General features: G+C 43.5%; 1 long non-coding RNA gene across 4 annotated transcripts in view; it reads left to right on the top strand.

Moving 5' to 3' along the window:
• Positions 1-20487, top strand: part of LOC144100294 (uncharacterized) — a 53317-nt gene that overhangs the window by 16475 nt on the left and 16355 nt on the right. For 2 of the 4 annotated variants that reach the window (XR_013307601.1, XR_013307602.1), the window contains exon 2: positions 8140-8393. The exons of 1 other annotated variant lie outside the window; for it this stretch is intronic. This is a non-coding gene — a long non-coding RNA (uncharacterized LOC144100294). Of the gene's footprint in view, positions 1-8139; positions 8394-16233; positions 16392-20487 lie in introns of those variants that run through there. One more of the 4 variants, XR_013307604.1, reaches the window with a different exon arrangement.

Genomic DNA, 20487 nt, shown 5'->3' with positions numbered 1-20487 from the left:
TTCCTTTCTTTTATTAATATTTTAATACATTATTTACTGCTACCACCACAATAAACTAACTAGTTAGGTTATTGTCTATCTCGCGGGAGAAATTCCAGCCGCCTACCTATGCTAAATGTGCTAACTCTCGATATTGGATCCTTACCTCAGCGTCTGCTAAGTTTTATTTTTGGAACCGCATGAATCTCCTACACTCCCATGTGATGTGATAATTTTCCGGTATAGCTGAGCACCATAGGCACTGTCGGAGGAATCTGTGTTATTCGTTCTGTTTAGAACGGGTAAGCTCTGATAAATGGCCATCTGCAGTCGCCTCCACTTTAACGCCCCGTCTCTGTTTAGTTTGTTGTGCGGTAACACGTACCGTCGCCTTTCCCCTGTAGTGTTCTAGAACGGCCAAGTATTCTCGAGGTACTGGGGCGAGTTCCTCGATGTCGGATACACGCGGGCGCATGGTTTCTTCCGTACCCTGGAGCTAACCTATCGCCTCATGGTTCCCCGCCACCCCGTATGTCGCAGTACCCATACTATCTTGCCATGGATCTTCGCTGCGTTCTCGTGCATGCTTTTTGCGTCTTCAAGGAGCGCGCGGACGGCGACAGGACGTATCGTGACGTTCTTGTAGTTGCGGCAGGCCTCTTGACAGTCAGTGAATTTAGTTAGCGACCGCCCGCTACGGAGGCCCCCAACCGCCTCTCTGCAGTCGTAAACAGCCTTGAAAGTCTTATACAAATACATAAAGTTTTATATAGATAAACTCTTATACAACAAGATATACAACTACATCAAGAACTTTCTAACGAACAGGAAAGCAACTATCAAAATTGAGCAAAGATCCCTCGGCTGCATGAAGCTTGTGGAAAGAAAAAAACCCAACAAGGGTGAGTCCTATCACCCATCCTCTTAAAATCACCACGACAAGACTGCCTTACCGCCTCGAAAAAATAGAAAATCCAAATCACAGCATATATAAGAACGACTCGACCTTCTGGACAGCTACAGTCAACGGCAGCCAAATATATAAAGCCCTACAGATGGCAGTGGAAGAGATGGAGCACCATCTTTCGGACACGGGTCTTAGATGTTCGTCGGAAGAGTCTCAACTCTCTGTCCTCTACAGGACAGGGTCACAAATAAAAGACCGAAAGCCAACTATCCGAATTAGATCAGGCGGACAGGAATTCCCCATAGTGGACACCATCATACAAGGCCTATGGCTTGACCGGTAGACTCTTTCGCAGATTTGCAGATTTGCAAAAAATAACTGAGGTATGAAAGAGGCCAACCTTCTCCGACTGTTAGAAGCCATATTTACAAGCACCATACTCAAAGCTGATCAGGGAGGAGAAAGACAAACTAGATGTGTTCGTTAGAAATAGCGCTAAAACACCCCTAGGATGCCCCGTATGCCCATACATGAAGACGTTCATAAAACTGGGCGTCTCTAACACGATAGGGGAGTTGATGGAGGCGGCCAACATTGCGCAACAGCAAACACTATTATTAGCCAATGGGGCAGACATATCTTGAACAAATTATGGTATCTCATGTGAGGGTATAGGCGACCCGAAAGAGCATATTCCCCCGGACAACAAAGCAATATTTAAATTTCCCCTCTCCCAAAAACATAAACCCAGCATTTTATGAGGAAAGGAGGCAGGGAGGCCGAAGCGCTGCAAACGAAATACGGAAAACGGTCCGATGTACTCTACACCGATTCTGCAGAACACCATCGCAGGAGAGAAATGATCGATGTTTCGTCCGATGAGAGCATGACCATACGAGCGGGCTTCACAGTCAGGTATTGGTCGGCATCAACGGCTGAATAAGTAGCGATAGCGCTGGAAGCTACTTTCTAAAATACCAAAGTAATGATCTGCGACTAGAAAAGTGCCATAAATAATTTTAACACAGAAACCATCCCAGCCGAGGCGCTCAGATCCTCACACACAATCCAATGGTGCACCAGGGTTTACTATTTTGGTCTCCGGCACATGAAGCCCTCATGGGCAATGAAGGAACAAACGAGTTCGCCCGAGGACTTGCTTGGTTTGTAGTGGTTTTTTTTAAATTAAAATAATAGTAAAAAGGAAGGAAAAGATTTTTGCTAGTCCCGGCATCTGCCATCGATACTGAAGCACCTGAGCAGGAACAGCGGAAATAAAGGATAGCAGGCAGAATGGGGAAATGAAATGAAAAAAGGTGAGGGGAGAGGGAGACAGGATAGGGGGAGAAGATATATATATATATATATATATATATATATATATATATATATATATATATATATATATATATATATATATATATATAATATAACAACAATATAACATATATATACAAAACAAAAAATATATACAGAATTTGTTTTTAGGGAAAGGAAATGGCGCAGTATCTGTCTCACATATCGGCGGACACCTGAACCGCGCCGTAAGGGAAGGCGTATTGGAGTGCAAAAAAAAGAAATGAAGAAGAGGTGCTGTAGTGGATGGCTCCGGAATAATTGCGACCACTTGGGGATCTTTATTAGGCACTGACTTCGCACAGCACACGGGCGCCTTAGCGTCTCGCCTCCATCGAAACGAGATGCTAAGGCGCCCTTGTACTGTGCGATGTCAGTGCACGTTAAATATCCTCCCTCAGCTGGTCTACCCTGTGATTCTGATCTCAGCTTAAAGGAAAGAAGCAGTAACTGTCTCAGAGATCAGAAGACACTTCCTCCCCGCCCCCAGCCGTGAAGGAAGAGGGAAAGTTTGTTGTGAAAGAAAAAAGACAGAAAGAGAGGCCTTACTGGAGGTCTGCGTCTCCGTTGTCGTCCCAATACAGGGTCTAGGATATACATAATTCTAGGCGCTATAGCCGCAATTGTTGACGAGAGCAGCACACAGACGCGTACATCACAGGCGCTCGAGCGGTATGGTTACATGACATCGCAATGGTTGACAACACCACATGACATGACGCTAACAGGTTAAGTCACCTCTGCCTGCCCATCTGAAAGTCCAATGAGGTCAAGAAGGGTTGCTCCCACGCTGCCACCCGCAGGGGCGAAACTTTCGTGTTGTCGCCTGGCTCCGCGGTCCGTTCTGTTGACGTCTTAGACTTTCGTCTGCCAGTCCTCCAAATTTAAATCATCAACACATGTGTGATGTCAGTGTACAATATAGTGCACCAGGTCGCCGATAATACCGAAGCACACCATTAAGACATCCCTCATAGCCTTTGTCGCTTTGAAAGATAAAAATCTATAAACCCAAAATCAAACCGAATCCACTGACTCTAAAACCGAACGCCGTCGTAACATCAGCTATCATACCTCTGCGCAAACTGTTTGCATTTACTCTCATTTCTACTACATATATGGTGCTGTGTTTCAAAAGCTGATGGCAGTCAACTGAAATGTTTTATAGAGTAGAATGCAATGAAAATCTGGTCCCATTTAAAAATTGGCATGCTGAAAATTTTTCATATAAGGAAGCACACAAAGGGAGTTCACGAAGTCAATGACCACAATATATTCACTAGGTCGACTGTTTATTCTGTTCGCACTAATGAGCCTTCTTAGCGTCTTCTCAGCATGCTTGCCTCGCTATCTGAGAGATTTGGGCTCGATTACCCTGTATCTCCAAAAGATATCTTATTTAGAGATTTTCGAGTTACAGCGCCAGCAGCAACGCCGACACCGGCTTTTTTGTGACGCGAGCACCAAAGGCTATCGTCTTAATAACCCACTGAAGACTTTTCCTTGGAATGAGCGCTACGCCCAGAAAGATAGGAGCATCGCAAACACGATGGACTCAATAAGAAAGTGATGTGTTTTGCGGCAAAGCACACTGTCCTTGCCAAATTTTTTTTGCGAAATCACAATTAAATTGAGAAAGCTACTCGGCTGAAATTGTAAACGCGCCGGCCATGGGAGCAATTAAGAAATAGTTTGCGTCTGCGAGCAATATGACCGACAAAAGCAGCCAACCTGCACACGTCATACCTCAAGCATTTCTTTCAATATGCTTAAATTCAGTTACAGTTTTACTGCGTGCCTTTTTCACTCCTGTACTTAGCTTCGTTTTCTTGATATTAGCCAGGTCAGTTTCATACCAGTGACTATTATTAAGGCACCTAGTGAAGTCTGCCGAATCTTCGGTCGTACGACAGTTAGCATGGAGGCAATTTTAGGAGATATGGTACGTCTTTTGTCTTTCTCAGCTATAATTCAGGTGCTGAGACCTCCCGCATTTTTTAGGCTTAGCGAGTCTGCGATGTAAGTTGGCCTACGCAAAACGGACCCTGTGCTATCTTTGCCAAAATTACAGGACTGCACTCAAGTCTGTTTAAGAGCGGCAAGGCAAAAGCCTTTCCATTTTCTCTCTTTCTTCCTCCATTGTTCATTTCTTATTTATTTTTTATTTGAAAGTGTGTTCGTTCTATATAAAACCATTTGTGACAATTATTTCTTTATTATTTATTTTATTTTTAAGCTGTTTTATTTTATTCTTATACTAAGCAACCGTTCTCACGCATTGACACCGTGTTCGATCGAATCAATCACACAAAACTTGCTTCAAACGCAGCATTTAGTTTCATTAACATACTGATTTTATTAAATTGACAAAATTCAATTCATCAACTAAACGTTTCCCATTAAAAGGTCTACTCATGCGCTACCTAACACAATCATGCGGACAAAATTTTCGGGTTGTTTTTGCTGACTCGACATAACGATAATGCTTTTGCGTTAAAAAGAATTTCTCCACAGGCTCAGTTGTTGGGTTGTCATGTAAGCTTCGCATGCCCATATGTAGGTGGAGAGAACAACTGATGGGGTGGTCGTGAATGCCGTCCCCACAACTTTCGTAATTTTAGTTGCAAGGACGCCATAGGTACCTTGATTCAAGGTTTAGTAACAAACGCTGATTAGCGTAAGTGCGAGTGTGAGTGGACATGAATGTGTGAGTGAGTGGTTGTGAGTGCGATTGTGGGTGATCGGTTGTGAGCGCGAATGGGCATGAGTAAGAGTGTGAATGAGTGGGTGCAATAGCGAGTGGTCATGAGTGTAAGTAAGCTGACGTGAGTGAGTGGTTGTGAGTGTGAGTGTTACTGAGCCAACCCCCATGGTACCGAGGTATTGGCAGCAGTGGTCGACTGTTGAGAAAAAGTCGTGCGCTTTTTAAAAAGATCAATACAGGAAAATACACTGCACGACAAAAGCGCTTGTGTTCATTTGTGTTTTTTTCCTGTGTTCCTGACTTCAGTGCTTGACATTTTTTCTAAATGACGTATCAACTTAGCCGCCAAAAAGTATTATTACAGTTGGCTAAGGGTTAACAAAGCGAACATGCGTTCCTTCTAACAAATTTGGTTTGAATTCCGGTTCAGTCGATGGCTTCGGAAATATTTTAGAACGTTAGATCATCTTGGGTTTCAGTTTTTGTCCTCGAACGAGGTTGGTTTGAATTCCAGTTAAGTCTATGGCTTCGGAATTATTTTAGAACGTTAGATCATCTTAGGTGTCAGATTTCTTTCCTCGAACGGGGTTGGTTTGAGTTTCAGTTAGGTCTATGGCATCGTAAATTTTTTAGAACGTTAGATCATTTTAAGTGTCACATTTCTGTCCTCGAACGGGGTTGGTTTAAATTCCAGTTAGGGTTGCGGCTTCGGAAATGTTTTAGAACTTTAGATCATCTTAGGTGTAAGTTTTCCGTCCTCGAACGGGGTTTGTTTTAATTCTAGTTAGGTCTATGGTTTCGGAAATGCTTTAGAACGTTAGATCATCTTAGGTGTCATATTTCTTTCCTCGAACGAGGTTGGTTTGAATTCCAGTTAGATCTTTGGCTTCGGAAATGCTTTTGAATGTTAGATCGTCTGAGGTGTTTTCATTCCTCTTACGTGGTCGGTATGTACTCCATTTAGGTCTATGGCTACGTAATGGTTTTAGAACGTTAGATCATCTGAAGTGTTAAATTTCATTCATCGTACGGGGTTAGTAGGAATTCCAGTTAGGTCTATGGCTTCGTAAATATTTTAGAACCTTTGATCATCTTAGGTGTCAGATTTCTGTCCTCGAACGAGGTTGGTTTGGATTCAGTTAGGTCTATGGCTTCGGAAATGTTTTAGAACGTTAGATCATCTTAGGTGTCACATTTCTGTCCTCGCCATTGTCTTCAGTCATGCCACCTCGCCATTTTCAGCACACATTATCGAGACTGCGATGAATAAAAAGCGCATTTGCGTTTTTTTTTTGGCAGCGCTGACCGTCCGCGGAAGTGTCTTCGGCTTCAACTGCTCCGACCTCTTGGGGGTCCCTGCCCGATTTTTCATAGGTGCTGCATGTGCCGGTAGTCTCTTGATCCGCGGCAAATCATCTCTTGAAGCAAACGTTATCAATTCCTTAGCTCTTCTTTGCTTGTTTTTGGCTTGTGGCGTCATCAGAGTTGGTACCGTCTGCAGCAAAAACCAGAGAATCGCATGAAGATGTTGCACACGAGTAACCCCTTTCGACGGAAGCACTGATATTGGCGGCTCCCTTGGCCACCCTTGCATAGATCTGGACGCTGCTGCTCTTAACTGCGGCAGTGTACTTCTCACAACAAGGCTGGCCATGCGGTGTGGAAGAAGCATGATGCGCAAGGCGGCACCTCTTGCTGTTTTTGCACTTTTGCACTCGAGCATCCGATTGGAACCTATTACCTTAGGCAACAACACTATAAATATTCTTTGCTCTCGCACCACTGCAAACGCTAAAACAATCTCGTAATACATGCGTAATAATAATAATAATAATAATAATAGTAATAATAATAATAATAATTTGTTTTGGGGGAAATGAAATGGCGCAGTATCCGTCTCATAAATCGTTGGACATCTGAACCGCGCCGTAAGGGAAGGGACAACGGAGGGATTGAAAGAACAAAGGAAGAGATGAACGTAGTGGAGAGCTCCGGAGTAATTTCGACCACCTGGGGATCTTTAAAGTGCACTGACATCGCACAACACATGGGCGCCTTAGCGTTTTGCCTCCATAAAAACGCAGCCGCCACGGTCGGGTTCGAACCCGGGAACTCCGGATCAGTAGCCGAGCGCCATAACCACTGAGCCACCGCGGCGGGTCACATGCGTAACCGGCCATTCAGATTTTATTTAAATGCGATTGCAATGGGCTCCAGGTTCAGCAAAATAGCGGCATGCTTCACAAATTTAGGTGACTTGTCAAGAGAACTGAAGCGACCTTCTGATGGGCGCACAACGTCCCCACCATGGGGGATTGTAGCCAGCCCAACGGATTGAGAATTCTCGTTACCTCGTAATATCGTCGCAAATGGCCAAGCAGATTGTGAGACCTGGTCCTTAATGTTCGTAGAAAAAAAATTAATGTTGATAGAGAGAGGTCACGTGACCTGGTGGCGTCATTACAACCAACCTAGGAAAGAAAGAAAAAACAGCAGAAAAAAACAAGAGAGAAGCAAGAAGAAATAGTGGCAAAAGTCAGGTCAGAAAAAATTCTGGGCTTCCTCTAAAGAAGAATGCACTAAATATCATCTCATCTGTTCAAACCTCATCTGCTCATTCATAGTTGTCCTGTGGCCTGTCGAAGTGGGCCGGCAATTGCCTGACATTTGCCTCAGAATCAACTCGGAAAAGGAATGACACAGAAACGTCAAAGTAATATTGTCGCTTTTGCTTCTCAATATCATTCGCACATAAATTTTCTAAAGTGTTCGGCTTCATGTTGAGCCGCAGGCGAGCAACGGTTAACAGTCGTTGTTGATCTCAGTACGCTGAGAAAGGGAACTAAAGATATCGCATGATGAAAATTATTGCCCGCGTTGCTATCTTTCTTTTTGTTTCGATAAAAGCAGATATCTGATTTGTCCAGGTCTTTTTTTCTCGTTGCAAGAGGAACATTAACAGAGCGATACACAGTAATAACGACGAGCCTAGCCACAATCGATCGCTGACGTTAGCTAAAGTCGGACACAACTGTGCGTTTAGAAAACCACACCAAAAAAATATTATTGTGCGACTCAAAATAGCTTAAACAACCTAGCTCACAGAAAATTCAAACTTTGCGCTTTTTAAAGATCGCCTTCAAGCAGGTGGGCACTGTAACAAAACTGAAACGTGTTTGCGACCTGTTTGCAGCCGCGGAGGAGAACTGTGAGAAATGCGTATGCCCGAAGGAGTTCCTTGGTGATCTGTGCACCGTCAGCCCCGATAGCGAGTGTGTCTGCTACAAAGGCAAATACCTATATGATTATAGTGGACCCTGCATGACCAAGGAACAGTGTGGTGTGGAGTAGCCTTACTTCGAACTCTCTACGTCTGAAGTATATGACTCTAACTCCTGGCAACGGCGGAACTACGCACAGTGTGAAAATTCTGAAAAATAAACTTAGAAAGCGATCTCCACCTTTGTGTTTTTATATCTACGCATTTTTTAATGTTTGCAGGCGAAGCATCCTTTACACTTTTTCGTCCTCAGTTTTCTTGTCCTTTCAATACAGACTCCTGTCCTTTTAATAGAGATATATTTTAAGTATCTTTTCGGCACAAACAATTTAGGCTTTTAGATAAAAATGTATCTGCGTGAACGTTATCGACAATAAAATGCAGCATATAAGCTGCACTCGCAAGTTAGCTGTATTGGAACTTGCCAACATAATGTAGCAATGACAAGCAGCAAAACACAACGCCATCATGTAAAAACAATCTACCGAAGAAAGCATTTTATTGAAATATGCGTCGAATGCGCAGCTAACTCCGCTTTTAAGAAAGCAAGAATGGCGCTTTGCTAACACGTTGGAGAGCTGGCTGACACTGTGCTCAGTTTGACGTAAAATATTCACTCGCCTGTGTAATTTCTTATTAATCTTGGATGACGTGAAGTTCTGAGACATCCGCGACTGAACGGACTGGGTGACAACTTTTACCACCTTTATACATTGCGCAGGTTAAACCCCTAACGCTTCCAAATATTTCGCTTGTTCCTCTAAACGTATATGCATACGTCAGCCGGTCTGACTGATGTGACTTCCCGCATAATATAGGAATTTCTTTAACTACGTTCTTTGTTCATGGCACCAAGGCACGTTTATCGTTAACTCGACACGCGCTTCCATGGAGGTTGAAAACAAATATTCTGCATTGTATAATCCTGGTAATGTTTTCAACTTTTTTTTGCGACAACCGATATCTTAGCGCTATCAATAATTTGTCGGCCGCGAGTAAGTGGGCAAAGCACGCACAGTCTGCGCAAACATGCATATGAACCATTGCATTTCTTCCTTAAATGAGAAAAGTTTCAGAAAATGTAAAAACATAAAATGGCTAGCCGGTTTAGATTAGTAAATGAATGGCGTCACATTGGCATGGGTAGCCAGTGATAGCTATTCTCTGGTGACGTACTAGGGTTAAACGATTCGTTGCGCGCGGATTCTGCCGCAATCCTGGCACCGTTGAACGCTTCAGGGGGAATAAAGTGTATATTTATAAAATGTGCTGTAAATTAACGGCTTGCTTCTGAATCCCTCTACGCGCAATGAACGCTCACTGGGATGTGCTCTACCTAATGGAAGCACTTCATAGCCATGTTCCGACAGCGCTTTCAGGGGCCCTTGAATAACAAAGTACGGCTTGCTTCTCTGCTTGAATTAAGGGATGTGCACCTTGGTGGTGACGGACCTCGTTGAGCGCCAAAGAAGAATAGTTGCGGAAAGTAAAATTGGACTTCAGTCCATTGATTGAGCTGAAGACTGAAACTCAGGTATCTGGAGCAGCATTGTGCACCTCCACATGAGTGCACTACTGAGAAAATCATCGGTATCGCACGATCGCCATTCACTCGTCCTCGAGAGCGCAAACTCCTCGACCTAGATCTCTGATGGCTCTCTTACATTTAAGCAGTATCAGAGCATTTAATAGTTATGTGAAATAAGAGGCTGAATAGGCGGTGCAAATTTCTTAAGAGCATTTATTCCGCCTTTGTAATGACGAGAAGCAGACACTTGTTAATTGGACACCCAAGTGTCAGGCGCAAAACTAGGAACATTCTGGCGATCATATCTGCACTGCATGGTTTGCGCTCTGTTCGAATTTATTTCCTTAAACGAGTGCTTTCTCATTCTTTTAATATTTTAACTGAAGTTAACATTCGATCGTGCTGAAATAAGCAAAAAAATTATGTTTGGCCTTTAGAAAATCATAATTTGATAGGTATATATAGGTATGTTTTCACCAAGCGCCAGTAAGCTGGAGTATTAACTCCTTTTCCGACACTGCGTAGGGTCATGAATTTCTGCCTCTTCGCTTTTTCATCTGCTTAGGAGCATGGAAATCTTTTTGTGTAACAGTGGCACAGCCAAGAAATTCGAGCCGTGAGTTTCAAGTAAAATTTTTCTTACTCCGTTGTCGCCACTAGAAAAGAAAAAAGATGTGAATAATAACGATGAAGGGAACAACGTGCAGCCAAAGATTCAGCGATTCAAGGCTCACATGCACACACCAGATTATGCTGTGTGGAACGCTTTGTGTTCATAACAAGGTCTGCTCTAATACGGAAGGCCTTTAGACGAGTAAAAAGCAAAACATCACCCTTAAGGACCGAGAAGCTTTTATATAACCTATCGCATCACTCTAGAAACGAATGAATGAATTCATAATATATATGATGTAACAATAAGTTTGTGACATTTATTTTAGAGTATAAAGGGGAATCCGGAAAATAATTGAGCTCAGATTCTTTTTCACGCAACCAGGGCAGCATGGGTGGTCGAATTACTACACACAATGAGCGCATAACTGAGGCGCAGGTTTGCGTCATCAGCTTAGCCTTATTGAGGAACTTGGCGAGCGCAAGTCTCCAGAGAGATAAATTCTAAACCCTGACGACTGATTTTATATGTTGAATCTTTCAAATGGCTTTTTTCAAATATGTCTGTAAATAGGCTTATTTCGCGGTATTATTTTGACGACTTCTGCTTTAACGAGCCATGATTTTACGATTGTTAGTAAAATCTTGTTTACCATTTAGGTACGACCTAGGGCTGTGTATATTTTCTGAGGTCTACATAGCAATTTTCTAGAACTTCACTTGTTTTCGTACTGGCCAACCACGTTAAATTTGCAATTCTGTATAATGCTTGTTTGGCCGATCGTTGTATTCGCTCTTCTATACCGAGCAAAGATGAACTCTAGCTTTGAGCTGCTTGTAGTGCCTTTAGTCTGTGTACCAGAACAGTAAAAATTGCGGCGTGATGCTCCACGTCCTTAGTACTTTCAGGTAAGTGAAAAACTGTGCACGATGTTTACGAGTTAACGAAGCAGTAACAAAAGATCGTGAATGTTAAGACGGATAGAAATAAAAACATGAATACTGTCTGCCCCTCGACTAATGAGCTGATTTGCAGTGACTAAGTGGATAGGTGGCAGTCGGATCTAATTTATTTCCATCATTTCGCTGCCTTCTGTAATGGTGACCTAGTTGCCCACAACCCGGTGGGCAGACTGTAAGCTGGCCACTGTGGAAGATGCACAAAATTTGTTTTCATAACACGGAGCAACCGACACCAGCTTTGCGCGTGAGCAAGACCTGTAATCGTACCGAATTCTTATTGTTACAAGAGAACTTTGGCACGAACCACTGATTCAGTAACAAAAGTATTGGGTTTTCCTGCGAGGTGCAATTTCCCTCCAATAATTTTTGTATAGGCAAATATATTTTGAACAAGCTTTTATAAGAAACCCCGGGTGTGTTGGCATTAATCAGGAAACGTTCTCTGCCCACGACGACACCGCACCAATGATATCTGCCAACCAGGACATGCCATACCCCACCAAACCTCTTTGGAGCGCGTATATTCAGTTGAAAATCGGCATCGCATTTAGTTTACATTTGCATTTATATGTTGCGCGTATGAATGATGGCCTTGTTTTGTGGAGACTTGCTGTTTGATGGCGAGACTAAAGTTATCACTGAGGGCAGAGAAGGCATCAAGTTGTGCGTTGCTACCTTGTTACGCACAACCCACTCGGTGAGCAAATCGTGCGCAATACCAATCCTGCCATTGGAAATGAAGCGCTGCAGGATAGTCGCATGCAAACAAAGCGCCACTACTAACCAGGCCATTGTGCTCTGCTGGAAGCATACGGTAACGCATTTTCTGAAACATGGCAGTGCGCGAGACCTGCCGATCGCAAACGATGGCCGCTGGCCACTCCGTTCCTCTTCGTTCACAGTAGGATGTTAACGGAAGATCTTCCAATATATTTCATCACTGCAGCCGTCACCCTCCAAGGAATGAGTCTTATAGGGCAGCGCTTCGTGACACTATCCTGTCGTGTGTGCAATATCTCGCTTCTTTATATTGAGTTCTTTTGTCCAAATGTTCTTTTTGGAGGAGGGCATCGCAGATCCCGGTAGACGACCCTACTTATTCGTCCTTGCCGGGAGCGCGGGTGCTTCGACTGCAGGACCCAATTTACGGCTCCTCCTTGTCCATCTTGGTTGTTCATATCTGTGAGAGGCAATCCCATAGCCTTAATTCTTTTTTTTTTCACGGTAGCGCCGCTCTCGTTTGTAATAAGCCAGCGTTCGTTATAACTACAGCCGTTATAGGTTGGCTTGGCTATAATATCTGCTACTGTTTGTTCGTTGTTGTAAAAGTTGTCTTCGCTTGCGTCGATAAGCTGGTTGATATATACCGTATTTGGCGTTCACACTGGCGACACTGGTGAATACTTTGAAAAGTTCCTTCTTGAATAGCTCCCATGTCGTTAGCGACGATCGTGGTTTTCGTACTAAGTGACTATTGAGCCCTCCAGTGAAAATACGTGTCCTATGTTCGCCGCATATCCCAATTATTGAACGATGCCATGGGCTCAAATTGCACTAACCATTCTTTGGGGTCTTCTCATCGGGACCCATTGAAAGTTGTCGGCACCCGAGGATGCTGCAGTATGATCGGGATCGATATCTTTTGCGAGGCTGTGGTGATCGTAGCAGTGTGTTTTCGTCATCGGCTGCGGTCAGGCAGCGTCCCCAATTCAGGGAGCTCTGCGTGGGGACGTCCGCTTGCTCGGCGAACTGCAAGCTAGTGTTCCGGTGCGAAGAGCAGAGGGCTGGCATCACGATTTGATGGGGGTGTCCGCTACATGGACGGCCACTCTGCACCTCCACTAGACGTCATGTCCTTATTGAAAAATGTGTACAGGTTTGATTAAGAGACAAATAGGATTATGCCACATTTCGTTTAACATTATAGGATGAAGCTTCCAAAGCGATTCAGCTTTTGAGTGACTCCTTAGTGGAGGGCTTCGTATAACTACCATTACCCGTGGTTAATTACCGTGTACTTATATCACACAGTGATTGCAAGTCGTGGGCTCGAACCCGCCCACTACGGTAGCACTTCGTTAGAGAAAAAATGTGAAAATTCCATGCACTGTGCATTGTTATAGTGCCCGTTAAGAACCCCAGGTGGTCGAATCGAAATTATCCGGAGCCCTCCACTACGGCGCCCCTCATAGACTGAGCTGCTTTGGTGCGTCCATCCTATAAACCCAAACCAAATGTGGCATAACCTTATTTGCTGACCCGTTCAAACCTACATACATTTTTCAGTAGGAGTAGTTTTGACTGTAATCCGAAGAGCAGGAAAACAGCGACAATATCATCTAAAAAACCTTATTTGGGCTGACATGCGCCCACAATTTACTGAATCACTCGGTGGCGGCATAGCAGCAAGCGTGGTCGAATGTCGTCGAACAGAATCCCCGCCACTCCCGGCCGTGCTCAACGTAAAGCTGATAGCGAACTTTCAAGATAAAGCATGCAAAGTTACTACAACATTCTGAAACAACGTAGAATTGGCTCCGCCTGGATGTGATCAATAGAGGTAAGTCTGGTCGCGGGTTGCAATGCAAACAAAGCGATTAAACGCCGGGACACAGCGTTAAAGAATGAGAAAAAAACACTATAAAGATGCACACCAAAATTATGAAGTCTTAATCGCTACGGTCACTAAACTCATTCAGTCTTTCTTCTTTCATAAGAAGGATTTGCAGTAAAAATCTCTAATGATACTTGGTTGCGAGCACTCCTTTCAAGAAAACATCAATATCATGGCGTGGTCCGTAAGAGCACATCATGTTACTAGGAGCGGCTCCGTGGCACGATTTTTTTTAAGGCGCGATTGTCATGAGCAGCGAAAAATTACGAACGCCTAGACGTGAACGGAAGAAAATCCGCTACCATTTTTTGCCTTTATTTGTCACAGAACTTTGAAAAGTGCAGCTATTTTACATATTTCGCTCGATATCTTATAATACAAGGTGTGGCCGAATTATCAGAATTCGACCGTTTGTGCCGAGCGTAAACATTTCCCTCCAGCCTTGAAAATAAAGCCAAAAATATTCTTAACAGTTTCTTTTTAAACTCTCACTTTGGGAGTTCCTTTTGTTTCAACATAGAACTGACTAATAATGAATCGGCTGAAGCATAGAAGTGATGTTTCAATTGACGATTATGTCTAAGCAGAAAAGGCTCTATACTAAAACAGAATTCAGCTGTTTTCTTTCGCATAATAAAAATTTGTGTGATCAACATCTTTTAATACACATGAGGTCACTGTGTGGTACGCAGTAAAGTGCGAGAGAATAGGAGAGGCGTCCACGCAGTAAAATGTTACGTCCATGCAATTCTCGTAACCAGATACATGCTGCGGGCAGTATAAACATCTAACTTCTCTGTGGACACCTCACCCGCGCCATTGGGGAAGAAATGAAGATGTGAGTTAAAGAAGACAGGAAAGAAGGGGCTGGAGTGGGGGCCCCTGAATAATTTTTATTCTTCCTTTAACCTGCACTGATCGACCGTAGCACACGGGCGCCTTGTTTAGCACAGTGTTAGAACGCACGTTCGACTGCAAGTTTTTGACTGTAGCGAAAACCGTTTGGGGGCAACCCGTGTGGTGTGGAAATCTAATTCTCATTAGTTGATTTGAAGATCACAATACGATTGAAATGTCATTAATACACGTAAAAATGTGTAGTAAATTGTAAGCCCCGATAATAATATTCGGGCTTTTGATTGAAATCAAGCCCTATACCCTTACGCCCTTGAGTAAGACACGTTGCCCCTATAGCATCAAGGTGCGTTAGATTGACTTGGTTAAAGGGAGGTTTGTTTGTTTTATGCTGAAGAAAAAAAGTTTAAACTATTCGTGACATCAAAAAAATACAAACTAACAAAACAGTGAAGCAGAAGAGTGAAAAAAAGAAAAATATAAAAAGCTGAAATTAATTGACAGCATCTAAGACTACATACGTGCTGCGAATATGAAAGCATGCACGTGTGACATTGAAATGCGGTGGCGGCATACTACTAAATTTGGTGGCCAGCGAAGCTAACGTGTTCGCGCAGCCCGAATCAAAGTTGATGGTGACACTACCAAAGCCCAGGTGGTGGAAGCAGCGAAACAGACGCATGACATGAACACGGATGCACACGCACAACGCCACTTCTTGTTCTTGTCTTGCGTCTGTTTCGCTGGTTCCACCATCTGCGCATTATGAACCAACTAGCTCAGCAATTTTCTCTAATATACGAAGACCGATTTCAAGAGACTGGTAGTTTAGCGCGTGGGGTGTTGCGCCGTTGTGATGGCGTAGTACTCTAGTACACTGGGCAGCGAATCTGATCTCTTCGCCCCGCTCGAATGGAAGTCGATGAAGCCGACGAAACGGTAACACATTCCTTGAGACTTGCAGTTTAGTGTGCTGCAACAAGCGAATGGCAACGTAATTGAATTGAATTCAATACACATTTTAAAGTTGCCAAAATAAAGCTAAAGATAAAAACACATGCGTTGAAGAATACAATGTAACCGAATTAATTTAACTGACCTTAGATAATCTACCGCGCTTCCATTGCGATATATAAGGTCGCAATGCTTAACGCAAGCGAGAAATATATTTCTTCGCATAATACAAGTCTTGAAGACCTATATGATATGCTTAGATTTTTAGAAGAAATAGCTCATTAGTACATGTCCGTGCATTTGAAAATTATTATCTCTGACACCTGATTTTAAAAGTTGAGGCTTAAAGAAGGCTCCTTTTGTGCTACAGCTGTCTTAAAATTAGTTCACTGTTTTCCTAGATTTTGACGACAGCTGTACGAGCGAGCCATGTGTTTTCCGATCGCGCGCAAAAACGTCTTTAGCGTTACAATATAGGCCTCACCTCGCACGTCTGCTGCGACCTGTACACAGAGAGATTTAGTTGAACTTGACTGGCGTCCTGAAAAGCGAATATGTTAACATTACATTTTCGCTCAATGCCTGTTTTTGCGATCGCCATCCTAGCTCTTCTCTGTTCAACAAAGATTGGCTCTTGCTGTGAGTTATTTGTATTGTTTTTAGTCTGCGTGCCTCGAATATAAAAAAATTGTTGTTACGAACCATCTCCTTACTCGATTTTAGCGTAGCCAAAGATAGTGCACATTAAATACGAGTTAATGCGGCCGTACAAAACGTTAGCAAAAAATATTTACACCACAATAATCAGTTTGCTGACCAATAGGCAGCTGACGAATAGCGCTGCCAAGAAATATGTAAATTTACAGTAAACTTTCCATACCCCAAAAATTAGATTATAGACAGCTGCCTGGAAAAATCAGTTTATAGCGCAGCACAATTCATGTTTTTAGTTAATCTTAAGGTGTGTAGAAAAAGAGTGCTTGTTTTCCCGGATCTTAATTACCTGTTGTTTCCTAGCACAATAAAATTGTGTGCGTTGACTGACACTCCCTGTCTTTCGCTACGATCCAGAATATCAATAACGAATTGCCAAGCACTGTAGTCATTCTTTTACGTGAATATATAGCTTGAACGTATAACTTAGTTCCAAAAGTGCTAGGCAGGTGGCGTAGAAGGCCACAACTTGATATCCGCTTTCGTAAGAGACTTTCTTTTCAGGAATAATACAATCACGTTTTCTACAATATATTGTTAGCGTCTTTTTTCTTGAGTGTTTTATTCTTTTTTCGCTGCTTCACCCCGTATATGTGTCGCAAACTCCTATCGTCATTCTACGCATTAAAATAGCTCAATCCAAATTATGATAATTTAAGCTTGAACAGCTAGGCTGCTTTTGCTGCGCCACAGTCTTGCGTTTTGTGCTGAATGAGAAAGGTGAGATTTCACTAAATGCTTCTGAAAACAAGAATTACTAGCACCCTCTATGAACTTAGTGTCCCACACCAACTGCCTTGCAAGACTATTATTATGAATATTCCTCAAAAGCCGTTCGCCTAACTGGGATGCCACTTCTCTTATTAGTATGTGAATGTGCACTCCTGTTGTAGTGCTTTGATTTTCGGTAACACTCGCTACTATGAAGGCTGTTGCACCTTAAGAAGCCTGAAATCATTGGTTACAGCTGTTGCTTTCATAAAATGGCAGCAGCTCAGGCGTGTTCCTCTTTGCTTTCCAGTTAGCCTTATACAATAAATGGCTGAAGTCATTTCCTCGAATTGAATCGCGTAATGTCCTTAGAAAGACAGAAACCTCGCAAGCACGAATGACCATCTGACAGAAGTGCTCAGTTTTCCAGCGACTCGAAGTCTCCTTTCCCCAATTCTTATCTCATATATCAAATAAACTGAAAGAGCTGCTGGGCTAAACGAGGAAATTCGCCTGCCATGAGAGAACGCAGGAAATAATTTGTGCCCGCGAACAGTAAGATCGACAATAGCATTCAACCTTTACATGCCATGCGGCAAAGATTTTCTTCGGCACGCTTGAATCCAGTTAGATATCTACAGCGCGGTTTTTCATAAATGTCATTAGCCTTATCTTTAGAGCTTTGCCAGATGACAGTTTAATAGCAGGGCTGATCCTAGTCATATTTTAACACCTAGTGAAGTCTGCCAATTCTCTAGCCAAAAGACACTTAGCATGGAGGCTATTGTATGATATTTTAAAGGGTATGGGGCGTCTTTTGTCATTGCCAGATTGTAATTGAGCCTTCAATATCTACCACCTTGTTTCATGTCTAGCGAGTCTGCGATCTAATTTGGCCTGCACGAAGTGAACCATGTGCCGTCTTTGTAGAAGTGTTCAACCACAGGGTTCATTGTTGGTGTGTTGTGTAAGTTACGAATTTCTATGTGGAGGTGAAGAAAATTAAAGGGGTGCGCAGGTTTTTCCGCACATTTTTCATAAATTTAGCTGCAGAAACATCGCAGGTTACCTGATAAACGGCTTAATGGTGAACACTAATGACCGAATATTTTGGACAATATATTTTCAATACGCGTTAACAATCTCAAGTCTCCAGCGGTCTGTGTCTTAACGAAACGAAGATGCTTTCCTTGCACAGGTGTTGTTTTGACGCAGTCAAGGCTATGAATTCAGAAAGGATTTAGATCGGCTAGTCTTTTTAGGTGTCAGTTTTGCGCCCTCGTCGTCGTATTCGTCCGCGCCGCCATCTTCAGTGAGCTATGTTAGGACGACCATCTCTACAAACCGCACTCGCGCTTTTTAGTCCAGGTGCTCGAATATATTCCTGAGTGTCCCAGTACGACGCCTCGTTCTCTATTCTTTCACTCTTACCTTCCTGCCTTCCCTAAGAGCGCGGTTCGGGTTACCACCGAAATGTGAGACAATTACTGCACCACTTAATTTGCTCCGAAAGCAATTTTAAATTATTTGTGAGCGCTGATCGCCCGTGCAACTCTCCTGCTTGAACTGTACACAGACATTGGTGATTCCTTCATGATCTTCCTTAGCTACTGCATGTACTTTTGCTGTATTCATCGTCAGTAAATCATATCTTTAAACTTGCGTTTACAATATTAGCTCTTATTAGCTGGTTCCTTAGTTGCAAGATCGTCGGCGCCGTCTGCAGCAAACACCTTGGCTTCCCACCATGCCGGTGTACGCCAGTAACCGCGTGGCGTGCTTATGTTTAGAATGGAGCGCTGAGAGCGGTGACCCCCTAGGAGAACTTCGAATCGAACCAGAACGCTGCTGCGGTCGGATGCGGAAGTCCGCAGAACGAGAAATAAATAGGAAGCGTAAAGTCGGGGATGTTAACTAAAATGGTGTTCTGGTTGGCAACCCTGCACTTAGGAACAGCGATGAGAGGATTGAAAAGGAGGAGACGCGAGGGGGAGAGGGGCAAAGTCACAACTGTTCCCTCAAGCCAGTCGCTATCAGGAAGCAAAGCATCGCCTTTTAGCCCTTCAGGGCAGTCTATCGCTGTTGCCACTACCCCAGGATCTTCTCTGCTAAAGAGCTAGGATCGAGGCGCCCCAGGGCACAATGCAACGTACGTCTTTCGGTCGCTAAAGACGGGCACTCACACAGGAAATGTGCAATCGTCTATTCGCAGCAAGATATTTCATAAGTAGGCTGTCGGCCATCTGAATCTGGAACGTGTATTCCTTCGGAAATGCAACAGCGAGCCAATGACTGTAAACAAATGGTGATTCACGGCGCGGTATATTGTGGGGAAGACAAAGTTTCACTCCAGAACCAAATTCCTTGAGGCGACGAAAGAAAAACTGACCGTTATTGCAGGCAAGAAGTATCAGTTTCATTGCCATTCTGCGTTGCTTACATGCTGCGTCAGCTCTTGGTATAAGAATACAGACTTGAAGTCCGTCACTGTGGGAAGATCGAGCAGCGTACTCCGCGTGGTTTTTTACTTTGGCACCACAGTGTCCTGGCAGCCATTAAGAAATGATCTCATGGCCTATCGACATAGCGCAATGGTGCAGCACGCAAAATTTTCAAGCCAGTATTTCATGCCACCCGCGGCGTAAAGCAGCCTGCAGGCGTTTGGAGGTCTGGCTTGGAATCAGTCAAATACGACCAGACAATTGGCGGTTGCTCTCTGATGAACTGAACTGCAGCCCGCAGGACAGCTGTTTGTGCAAAAATTAAGGAAGTGTCGCAGGTCGCTTTCACGTTCATCATGACAGACCTCGCGGAACTGTGAGTTGACTTAGCCATCTGTGCCATGCTCGGCGAACAGCTGCCTGTACGGCCAACCAGAGGTGATCAATCAATGATATGTGTGGTGCCGTGATGCAGTGTATTTCTGGGACATACTACGGTGGACAGTCAGAAAGGACATTGAGGTCTCGTCTTACAGTATAAGGTTTTTGCCTTTCGTGAAAGACGCGGTATTCCGTGCGATCTGTTAATGCAGATTGGACATTTTAGCCACGAGAAGGCACACGTGATCAATCGATGGTGCACAGAACTACTTCGTTCACACAAGTCTGTTCAGTGAACAGTGTGCCTTGGTGCGGGGGCTTTATGCTGCGCTGGTCCCTAGCGTAGTTTGATCATTACGCTAGCTTCAGTCGGAAACAACTCAGCGTTTAGAAAACCACAACAAACAATTACTCTTTATGAGTTATTCAACGTATATAAATACTTAAGGTTCTCAAAATGTAACACGTTCACGCTTTTCAAAGCTTGA

Source organism: Amblyomma americanum, chromosome 8 (genome assembly GCF_052857255.1).
Source record: "Amblyomma americanum isolate KBUSLIRL-KWMA chromosome 8, ASM5285725v1, whole genome shotgun sequence".
NCBI lineage: Eukaryota > Metazoa > Arthropoda > Arachnida > Ixodida > Ixodidae > Amblyomma > Amblyomma americanum.
This window is presented reverse-complemented; position numbering and strand designations above follow the sequence as displayed.